General features: G+C 43.1%; 1 protein-coding gene across 1 annotated transcript in view; it reads left to right on the forward strand.

The window, feature by feature from the left end:
• CDH13 (cadherin 13) overlaps positions 1 to 12085 on the forward strand; it is a 778625-nt gene that overhangs the window by 717141 nt on the left and 49399 nt on the right. The window lies entirely within an intron of this gene.

The raw sequence follows: 12085 nt of genomic DNA on the forward strand, positions 1-12085 counted from the left end.
TCCACCACTCTTAGTTCCCCACCTGAACAACGTAAGTCAAATATGAGAAGAGTGAAAATATAATGGAGCAAACATGGCTTTTTAAATAGCATATTTTGAAGGCTGCTGGTGGATTATTATTGGTGTTTTTAACCAAATGAGGGATTCAAGTTGTGTCCTGAGCTTGGTCCATAGACTAGAAGATGCTGGGGAAAAAAGAACCTTCTTTTTGAGTGGTTCTCCCCTGGCCAGCATCCCAGCAGAAACAACATGCATTTAGAATTCCTCGGCTGAAGGATTGTATAATTGTGATCCAGGTTTCAAAGTTAGCCAAGAAGGGTAAGGAAAATTGGTGAGAATATGTGGGATTGTAATATGTAATTAAATAAACAACAACAACAAGCAAGTAAGGGAGAGGGATAGCTCAGTGGTTTGAGCATTGGCCTGCTAAACCCAGGGTTGTGAGTTTAATCCTTGAGGGGCCATTTAGCGATCTGGGGCAAAAACTGGGGATTGGTCCTGCTTTGAGCAGATGACCTCCTGAGGTCCCTTCCAACCCTATGATTCTATGGGTCTAAGTTATTTCATTGAGAAAATTGCTTACCATTCAGACGTAACATTTCTTATGAAAGATGTTTTGAAAGAAGTTAGCACCCAAGCTTCATGTGTAAGCACTTAAAGATGTATTAGCATGATGGGCTGTAATTGCTCCTTTGGAGAAGCAGAATCTTGCCACTGATTCACAAATTTAGGTACCTGTAAGAGGGCTCTGATGTGATGGAATGTAAAGGCTCCTGTCAAAAATCCAGATATTGTGAAGTTTCCAAGTGGGTCTTATGACCAACAGTCATACTATCATAAAAATCACACACTCAGATTTATACAATAGAGTTCCTACAGACTTCACGGATCAGTAATCCAGGTGGTGGTTCTTTTATGCAGTAGACCATATGCACAAGCCTTAAAAAGGATGCCAGTATGTTTACCATTACTACTCCTCATGGTAACCTGTCTATCTTGAACTGTGTTTTTTGGGCCAAGTAGAAAAAATGCCTAAGCTTTGACTCATTAATGTTGCGTGCTAAAGCAATTGATCTGAGTATCATTCATAAAGTGAAATTTTCTGATTGCTTGTCATCCCTTGCATGTCATCCAAATGCTTTCTCATGTGGCTTATGTTACGTGGTTGAAATGGAGCACACTGTGCAGTTAAAGACATAATGCAATCTTCCAGTTTTGTGTGTGTACTTGTAATGGTGTCCCCTCTAGTGGTTGGCCTACAAGGTGGATAATTGCCTACCACTACTGCCACCCAGAAGAGATCTCCATTAGCTCTGGCAGAAGAGGCCTGTGTGTATGAAGCTTAAGGACACCCAAATTTTAGTTTCAGCTCTCCAAATGTCTCATGGGTATGTGATTTAACCAGTAACTAAATCTGTTGTGTTGTATGAAGTCCATGGATTTGGTACAAACAGTACACTGAGCAGCCAATATGTCTATAAATAGAGCAAAATCTGCCTTTGCCACACTGATCAGTGAGCACATCAGAAAAGCATGAGGTCCATAAAATATGATGGGGTGAAGGAGTGTTGTTGAAAGAAATTTGGGTTATTGGGGTTAGCCAGTGCAGGTCAGCGGTGCACGTCCAGTTGCTGACAGCAGTGCTATACGTGAATGCACAAAGGGCAATATTGATACAATTTTTGTCCTCATTTCTGCTAACATATGGCCACTTAACTGTTGACATTGTATTGTTTTGGACAAATTTTATGTGAATTGCTAATAAATTATGAAAAAAGACTCAATTTGGATTTATTGTACACACAGACATGTACTTAGCAAAACAGCCTAAGCAATAGCAGACTATAAATTATCCTCAAATGATTCGTGCATCAGATTACACAGCATAATATATAATTAGATCATCCTGACAATACTGCAGCTCTTACTACGTGTGCTCATTTTAAAAAAAGGGACAAATGCAGGCATGGAAAAGTGAAGCAGAGAAAACAAGCTGTATCAGAGTCCAGCAGTTGGCATTCACGCACTTTTTCTGACTACAGAGCAACACAGGTAGACAACAGGGTATGAAACACCATAGTGGTCACATGCAGATTTATATCCAAGCATTATCAACTTAACAGCAAGCTACCAGCCTCTGAGTTCAGTACATAGGAGAGGATGTAAAAACATCCTGCTGTACGGATGTAGGAATAAAAGATGGAGCTGTTCAGGAGACATAAAGAAAAAAATATATATATAGTCCCTTTTTTATTTCTTAGGGGTTTTATGGCTTTTATGTATCCTAATGGGAAAGCACATAAGGCAGGGGTTTTGAAAGGCAATATGAAAGCCCTTTTGGATTACTGATTTTCCCCAGAACTGCTTACTAGTAGTATCCTGTCGACTAATGTGATAAAGTTACAATACGGGTCATATCCGTGGCTTCCATATTTCATCACTAATATTTCTGTTGAAATGGAGAATTCAGTTATTGTTAGTACTGTCTCATCTCTACTGGTACAGCACACACTCTGCATCATGCTAAACTGAGGGACCAAGAATCGGCTGTGCTATTGAACTGTATGGCACAGACAAGGTATGGACTTAAAGGACTGCAATAGAGAATTAAATTACAGTGGCTTTACATCTGGGCATGTAATGCAGTACAACCGGTCTATTCACTCATATTTTTTAACACATTCACTTTATTCACCAAAGCTTGCTGGAAAATTGGAAAACTAAAAGGAGTGAGAGAGAGAGAGAAACTGTTCGTTTCCATTTATTCATTGAAATTTTCCAACCATCCCTGTTTTCCACACACTTTCTGACAATCATATTTTACTGGTGCAAATGTCAAAACTTCATGTAAGATTAATTATAAAAAGCCAAATTCTCATGTAAAACTATTCTTGTTGTTGTTATCATTTAAATCAATGGTGGGCAACCTACGGGCTGCATGCGGCCCATCAGGATAACCTGATTGAGGGCCGCGAGACATTTTGCTGACATTCACTGTCCGCAGGCATGGCCCCCTGCAGCTCCCAGTGGCTGCAGTTCGCTGTTCCTGGCTCATGGGAGCTGCAGGAAGCGGCGGGCTGTAGGGACGTGCTGGCCGTTGCTTCCTGCAGCTCCCATTGCCTGGGAAAGGCAAACCACGGCCACTGGGAGCTGCGGGGGGCCATGCCTGCGGACAGTCAACGTCAGCAAAATGTCTCGTGGCCCGCAATCTGATTACCCTGATGGGCTGCATGTAGCCCATGAGCTGCAGGTTGTCCACCACTGATTTAGATTGTGGTACATCTTAGTGCAAGGCAATGTACAAATACAGAACAAATTACAGTCTCTAGAAACAAGCAGGGAGAATTACAAATTACAGTCTCTGGAAACAAGCAGGGAGAACTGGAGGTCCTGGTGATGTCAAGGAATTATGACGTGATTGGAATAACAGAGACTTGGTGGGATAACTCACATGACTGGAGTACTGTCATGGATGGTTATAAACTGTTCAGGAAGGACAGGCAGGGCAGAAAGGTGGGGGAGTAGCACTGTATGTAAGGGAGCAGTACGACTGCTCAGAGCTCCGGTACGAAACTGCAGAAAAACCTGAGCGTCTCTGGATTAAGTTTAGAAGTGTGAGCAACAAGAGTGATGTAGTGGTGGGAGTCTGCTATAGACCACCGGACCAGGGGGATGAGGTGGATGAGGCTTTCTTCCGGCAACTCGCAGAAGCTACTAGATCGCACGCCCTGGTTCTCATGGGTGACTTTAATTTTCCTTATATCTGCTGGGAGAGCAATACAGCGGTGCATAGACAATCCAGGAAGTTTTTGGAACACGTAGGGGACAATTTCCTGGTGCAAGTGCTAGAGGAGCCAAATAGGGCGGAGCTTTTCTTGACCTGCTGCTCACAAACTGGGAAGAATTAGTGGGGGAAGCAAAAGTGGATGGGAATCTGGGAGGCAGTGACCATGAGTTGGTTGAGTTCAGGATCCTGATGCAGGGAAGAAAGGTAAGCAGCAGGATACGGACCCTGGACTTCAGGAAAGCAGACTTCGACTCCCTCAGGGAACGGATGGGTAGGATCCCCTGGGGGACTAACATGAAGGGGAAAGGAGTCCAGGAGAGCTGGCTGTATTTCAAGGAATCCCTGTTGAGGTTACAGGGACAAACCATCCCGATGTGTCAAAAGAATAGTAAATATGGCAGGCGACCAGCTTGGCTTAACGGTGAAATCCTAGCAGATCTTAAACATAAAAAAGAAGCTTACAAGAAGTGGAAGGTTGGACATATGACCAGGGAAGATTATAAAAATATTGCTCGGGCTTGTAGGAATGAAATCAGGAGGGCCAAATCGCACCTGGAGCTGCAGCTAGCAAGAGATGTCAAGAGTAACAAGAAGGGTTTCTTCAGGTATGTTGGCAACAAGAAGAAAGCCAAGGAAAGTGTGGGCCCCTTACTGAATGAGGGAGGCAACCTAGTGACAGAGGATGTGCAAAAAGCTAATGTACTCAATGCTTTTTTTGCCTCTGTCTTCACTAACAAGGTCAGCTCCCAGACTGCTGCGCTGGGCATCACAGCATGGGGAGTAGATGGCCAGCCCTCTGTGGAGAAAGAGGTGGTTAGGGACTATTTAGAAAAGCTGGACGTGCACAAGTCCATGGGGCTGGACGAGTTGCATCCGAGAGTGCTAAAGGAATTGGCGGCTGTGATTGCAGAGCCATTGGCCATTATCTTTGAAAACTCATGGCGAACGGGGGAAGTCCCAGATGACTGGAAAAAGGCTAATGTAGTGCCAATCTTTAAAAAAGGGAAGAAGGAGGATCCTGGGAACTACAGGCCAGTCAGCCTCACCTCAGTCCCCGGAAAAATCATGGAGCAGGTCCTCAAAGAATCAATTCTGAAGCACTTAGAGGAGAGGAAAGTGATCAGGAACAGTCAGCATGGATTCACCAAGGGAAGGTCATACCTGACTAATCTAATCGCCTTCTATGATGAGATTACTGGTTCTGTGGATGAAGGGAAAGCAGTGGATGTATTGTTTCTTGACTTTAGCAAAGCTTTTGACACGGTCTCCTACAGTATTCTTGTCAGCAAGTTAAAGAAGTGTGGGCTGGATGAATGCACTATAAGGTGGGTAGAAAGTTGGCTAGATTGTCGGGCTCAACAGGTAGTGATCAATGGTTCCATGTCTAGTTGGCAGCCGGTGTCAAGTGGAGTGTCCCAGGGGTCGGTCCTGTGGCCAGTTTTGTTCAATATCTTCATAAATGATCTGGAGGATGGTGTGGATTGCACTCTCAGCAAATTTGCGGATGATACTAAACTAGGAGGAGTGGTAGATATGCTGGAGGGCGGGGATAGGATACAGAGGGACCTAGACAAATTGGAGGATTGGGCCAAAAGAAATCTGATGAGGTTCAATAAGGATAAGTGCAGGGTCCTGCACTTAGGACGAAAGAACCCAATGCACCGCTACAGACTAGGGACCGAATGGCTAGGCAGCAGTTCTGCGGAAAAGGACCTAGGGGTGACAGTGGATGAGAAGCTGGATATGAGTCAGCAGTGTGCCCTTGTTGCCAAGAAGGCCAATGGCATTTTGGGATGTATAAGTAGGGGCATAGTGAGCAGATCGAGGGACGTGATCGTCCCCCTCTATTCAGCACTGGTGAGGCCTCATCTGGAGTACTGTGTCCAGTTTTGGGCCCACACTACAAGAAGGATGTGGATAAATTGGAGAGAGTCCAGCGAAGGGCAACAAAAATGATTAGGGGTCTGGAACACATGACTTATGAGGAGAGACTGAGGGAACTGGGATTGTTTAGTCTGCAGAAGAGAAGAATGAGGGGGGATTTGATAGCTGCTTTCAACTACCTGAGAGGTAGTTCCAGAGAGGATGGTTCTAGACTATTCTCAGTGGTGGAAGAGGACAGGACAAGGAGTAATGGTCTCAAGTTGCAGTGGGGGAGGTTTAGGTTGGATATTAGGAAAAACTTTTTCACTAGGAGGGTGGTGAAACACTGGAATGCGTTACCTAGGGAGGTGGTAGAATCTCCTTCCTTAGAAGTTTTTAAGGTCAGGCTTGACAAAGCCCTGGCTGGGACGATTTAATTGGGGATTGGTCCTGCTTTGAGCAGGGGGTTGGACTAGATGACCTCCTGAGGTCCCTTCCAACCCTGATATTCTATGATTCTATGATTCTGCCCTAAAAAGCTTACAATCTAAGACAGTATTCAGGTGGAAGTGCTTTTGCCTTCATCCAATCAGATAGCAGAAAAAGTGCAATGTAACTTATAACTGGTCACCATTAGCCAACACAGATCAAACGGCAAATATTTGCTGATCAAACCATACAGTTTAAAAAGAAACAAAAGTTACAAAATAATTTGTCAAATGCTTTTGGATATCAAAGAAATTCATTTAGCTTGCTATCTATTCGCAGTTATTCCATGGGCAGAAATACAGTGTAAATGCATCATATAAATTATTTCTTGTACTGTATTTGCTCATCCCTGAGCCGTCTAGAAAATCTAAAATTAGCTGCAGGACACTGAGGGCTATTACACTGCTGATAGATCACCTACTATCAACAGTAAACAGCACAGTCTAATGCTAACGGTGGCACAGTGGGAAGCAGAGAATATGATGGCATGCAGCTTACGATTTTAAAAGCTCTAGGTTATGCGACCCAAAGGTAAAGCACACGAAATGCAATGTGCATTAGTTATCATTTCAGCCCAAACATTTAATCTTGTATTCACTGTCTTGACCTATTTGCATTTTTTCAAACATGAGGAACAAATATCTCTCCGCTATAATTACCACACTTGTCTCTTTTACATGTCTACAGGCATTTCTCAGAGGCAGTTGTGGTCTTTTGTTTGAGGGTACTTCATCTAATAGTATGAAATGTATATTGGTGTGATTCAAGGATCATATAATATCCATTTTTAGAGAATGTTTCATTCAAGGGCAAAAGGAACTTTTCATACTGAATTCTTAAGCACAGAAAATATGGAGTTGCATTCCCCACTGATCCTTTTACTTGAACAGTTTGTGAAAAGTGCAGAGAAGAATTTCTGAAGCTGCCTTTATGTAATGTAGGTCCAGCAAGGATAAGGACAGACAGTTGTTTCAGAATTTCACCTAACTATGGGTGAAGCCTCCAAGATGTTTGGATAAGCCCCCCCAAAAGGTGAACACTTAGCTGAACTTCTAAGATGAAATCCTGGGCCCATTAAAGTCAATGAGAATTTTGCCATTGATTTCAGTAAGCCAGATTTCACCCCTTAAAGGCAGAAAATGTAGTGTGGAAATCTAACGTATGAATAGACTTTCTTGTGACATTTCTTGCTACCAGTTAGGGTGGAAATACTGCAAAAATGGCTTTTACCCATGGTAGGCACTTTTAGAACCAGTAATCACATGTCTGGAAAATAATGAAAATTTAACCCAACTGTGTTTAGTCTTATTTTTTATAAAGGGCCAGATTTTAAAGGGGTTTAAAACTCCCATAGGCACTTGGGTGCCTCTGAAAATCCCATAAAGGACCTAGCTGCATCTTTAACTTTAAAAATCTGACCCAAAATGCTTTGCTCAGGCCTGAGATCGGTGTGACTGCATCTTTTCCATTATTTACCCTCAGTGTGATTCATTATTGACTAGCTGATTGCTTACATAAGTCACCTGGGTGTGTTCTGTGACCTAACTGGATGAATGCACGTGCACTTCTGCCCCTATACTTTCAGGGGCAAATTCAGTTTGTACAAACAATGAAAGGCTATTGTTAAAATTCATTTATAGATTTTATCCTTGCCACACCTTTTCAAGGTAGGGATTAATCTCCCCATTTTACAGATGGGAAACTGAGACTCAGGGTAGATGAAATGTCTCATGTCATACAGGAAATCTTTGGTAAAGCCAGGAATTGAACCCAAGTCTTTGAAGTCCCCCTCCAGTGACTTAAGCACTGGACTGTCATTCCTCCCCATTAGAGAATGCCACAGGTACATTCCAACCCATCATATTGTGGGCTCATGTCCAGACTGTTAAAGGTATTTAAGCATTGAGTTGCTCAGCATTGCAACACCCAAGTGATTTAGGAGCCTAACAGATTCCTTTTCAGAGGGGATTTAGGCACCTAGGAGCCCAAATCTCATTGACAGTTGGGATTTAAGCTCCTAAGAGCGTAAATCACTTTTGAAAATGAGATTTAGGCTTCTAAATCAGTTATGCATTGCAATGCTGAACACAGCAACACCTAAATCCCTTTAAAAATCTGGGCTTCAGGGCCTAAGTTCCCCCGCTCTTGGGAACATGCTGTCATAGCAGAGCTGAATTGCACAGCCAAACTGATATTTTGCTACTCAAGACTGCAATAATTGTTCCAGTGTCCTCACAGCAGTTGCATGTTGTTGGTTATACAATCTTTGTGCAATACGATCTGAGTAACCTCTGTTGTAACTTCAGATTCCTGTAACAGAAAAATGCATATCCCAGCATGCTCATTTAGATTGCTAACTTCAAATGTACCCTAGCAAAAGAGCTGCAACATCAAATTGGCACGTATATGTTAGTTCAGTGCTAATTTGGCACGGCCTTCTTCTGTCACTGGTGGTGCTCAGTATGCTCAATATGCTTCATTTTGCCTTCCTTCTCGTTCTGTTCAATCATAGAAGCCAAGACCCATCTACTCACATGGGATGTGTCTGGCAGCTACCAAGCTCTGGAATGGTTTGCCAGAGGCAGTAGCTGGGTCTGTGCCTAGATGCCTGGCTGCTCTTCTGTAACCCCTTGGCTACTTCACTCCTAGCTATGAAATTCTTTATGTGGCAAGTGCAGGGTCGTGACACTGATTAGATTTTCATGTCCATATTGTCTCCACTGTTTTGTATAATGATCTTCCCTCCTAATCAGCTGCCAGCCACAGATATTATTTGTGTGTGCTAAACATCCTTGGGAGCTGTTCTTTGGAAGACTTTGAATACTTTCCAGAAAATATGTATATAAATACACACACATACACACTACTTTAAAGATGAAGCCATTTCAAATATTTTAATTTGTTTTGTTTTTTTAGCCATGTAAGCCAATTGCACCTTGTGACGGGGAGGGACTCACCACTGCGGCGCCCCCTCCTAGATGTCTCGGGGATCAGCTCTGCTAGCCAGCGTGCCCTCTTCTGGTGGCGTCTTGCCACCGTCACATCTGTTCCTGGAACCCATGTCACTCCCAGGAGTGTGGCATCCTCTTCAGAACACAGCCCTCTGTCTGTACCACACTCTGTACTCCCCCCCTTCTGGGGGAATATCACAGTCACTTAGTCCAGCCACTTCTTCAGTGGCGAGTGGGGATGAGGAGGGAACAAGGGACCCTGAAGATGGCTGCTGCTTGCGGGGCACCCTCTGATTCCTTGGTAGATTTCCCTGGGCCACTTCCCTGCAGCTGCAGCACCCTCTTTGCCCTTGCCTCAGGGCCTCAGCCTGCAGACACCTTCAGCCTGCCATGAGCTGCCTTTAGCTCTTGGGTCCCTGCCTGCAGCACTGCTCTGTCCAGGGTGCATGCTGCCTTCAGCCTGCCAGGCAGGCAGGCGGGCGGGCGGGCGGGCAGCCAGTCCTCCCCGCCCCAAGCTCCAGGAAGTGACTGAAGCTGCTCTGCTCTGCAGCCCTTCTTATATGGGCCAGCCTGGCCCTGATTGGCTACTCCTTGCAGGCCCCCTCTGATTGACTGCCTCCTGCGCAGCCCCGCAAGGGCTCTATTAACCCCTTAGAGCCCAGTGTGGGCCAGGCACCCCAGCACACACACATTAAGTCAGATTTTCTCTCCCATGATTTAACTCTGCTACATCTCTCCAGAGATGCCATAAACCATGAAGCTCTTCTCAGCTGAGGATTTTCCAGCTAAGGGAGGTGGTGTAGCTGGCTCCTCTCCCACTTCCCTGCAGCTCTTGGCATAGAGGGGCATGTCACTAGGAGAAGAGGCACAGCCAAATGGGTTATACTCCGGTGATCCCCATTGACAAACATGCTGGGGCGGGGGCACAGTCTGCTGGCACAGATTAGAACAAACTGAGGCTGCTCTAAGTTTCACGAGTGCTGATGTAGAACAAGAACAAGCTGCAGTCAGGTCTTTGACACAGCACAAAATATGGGCCTACATTTATATGTAGGTGAGTAAATGTGTCGACATGCACGTGCCTCTGACTTACAAAATTCAGTGCTTAAAGTTAGGCTGCTAAGCCCATACTTAGGCACCTGGACATATGGCACGATTTTCAAAACTGCTGAATGCCCAGCGGGTACCCTTGAAGTCAGCAGAGGGGGAGAAAGTCAGTCTTTGTATTCTGTATTTTTATGGTTTTATATAATGCTTTTCTTAATGAGTGTCTAGTTTAAGCCTTTTGGTAGTAGAACCCTCATTTTGAAAAAGGAACAAAGAACAATCATCTGAACGATTCCACAGTATATTCTTACAATATGTAAAACATCTGGTGGAAAAGACAAAGTACTGCTTTTACAATATCCTAAGCCAAATCACGGACTATACAATTCTTTTTATTATTGTTATTATTTGTACATTCAACAGTGCTTTGTAGAGCAATCAGGGAAGATAATATAAATCCATTTTAAATTCTCATTACTTTAAAAGTGTTGAATCCCCTTAAATTGTTTCAGGGTTAATTGAGAATTTGCTGCCTTACAATAGACTGGGAATTGTTTAGACTGCCCTGGTTCCATATTTTGTTTGTTCACACCTTTGTTGCAATGTTATAAAAACAACAATAAAAGAAAAAACAAAGGAGTACAATGAAATAATTATCAGCCTTGTTACTATTCTAGCAACTCATTTTTATGGGAGATAAAGCTCAACTATTGATTAATGTTTGAATGGTTATTAAAGTGGAAGTGCATACACGTTTGATAGACTGTACCACTCACTGTTCATTAGTGTTTGCTTCCATTTCTTTGTTTACATTTTCTCTATTGGACTCCAAGAAAGCCAAGGATAAAAATGTATAGACTTCAATGGGAATAGGATCAGGCTATAGCTTAGTAGGTCTGGGAGCTGGAGATCAAAAAGCAAATTCCATTTCCTGTGCCATCAGAATAAAGGTTTGATTCTGATCTCACTTACACCAGTGCAAATGAGAAACACTTTCCCTGATGTCAATGGAGCTAACCGTGTGTAAATGAGATTAGAATCTGGCCTTACTCATATAGGCTGGGAAGACAGAATTTAGGGCACGATCCACCTCTTGTGGAAGTCAATGATGGTCTTTCCATTGACTTTGATAGGATTTAGTCTGAGCCCTTTGCCTGGTCCAAAGTTGGTTGAAGTTAATGGATTTCACTGTGGCGATAAATACGTTAAAGATTGTGAGGTGCTCAAATGCTGTGGCAATGGTTTCCATATAAGTACCTGAAATAAATAGAATGTCTCAGTTACCTGAAACCAAGACAAGTCTCTGAATTCAGTGTGCTCGCTTCTTTAGGCTGCTAACCATTAATTCATTTTTTTTTTCTTTTCTGGCACTATTTTCTTCTTGCCAATCCACTGCTTTAGATTGTTTCCTTCAGTGGGTAGATGATTTTTTGGCAGAAATACCTGCCTAATGCACTTTTTAAATGGAGGCCACTCTAAATTACTTGGTTATTCACAGATACTCATAAAACAATAAACAGGCTTCATGTCAATTGATAGTGATTCAAAATACCTATGGTAGACTTGCTGACTGTTATGACCTATAAAGCAATCCATTTCAAGCAGATAAGCATCTCACTAAAGTGCATATTGATTGTGCAATAGGCACTTTAGTTGGAGACTTGATGCATTAAAATATTTAATTAAAAAGGAAACTTGTGTCAGTTATTTCAACACATTATGGTTAGATTATTTCAATGTATTTAACTGCATACAAAATTAGGCCTGCGAAGAGTTTTACATGTAATTTGACTTCAGTTATGCTACTCATAATGCATAAAGTTAAGCACTGGCCTAAATCTGTCCAGGATCAGGACCTAAATGATCATGATAAAGAGGAGGCATAGTCTACAGTAGTGAAGTACGTATCAGGGCTCCCAGAAGGCAACAGTTTATATACATATTTAGG

Source organism: Caretta caretta, chromosome 12 (genome assembly GCF_965140235.1).
Source record: "Caretta caretta isolate rCarCar2 chromosome 12, rCarCar1.hap1, whole genome shotgun sequence".
NCBI lineage: Eukaryota > Metazoa > Chordata > Testudines > Cheloniidae > Caretta > Caretta caretta.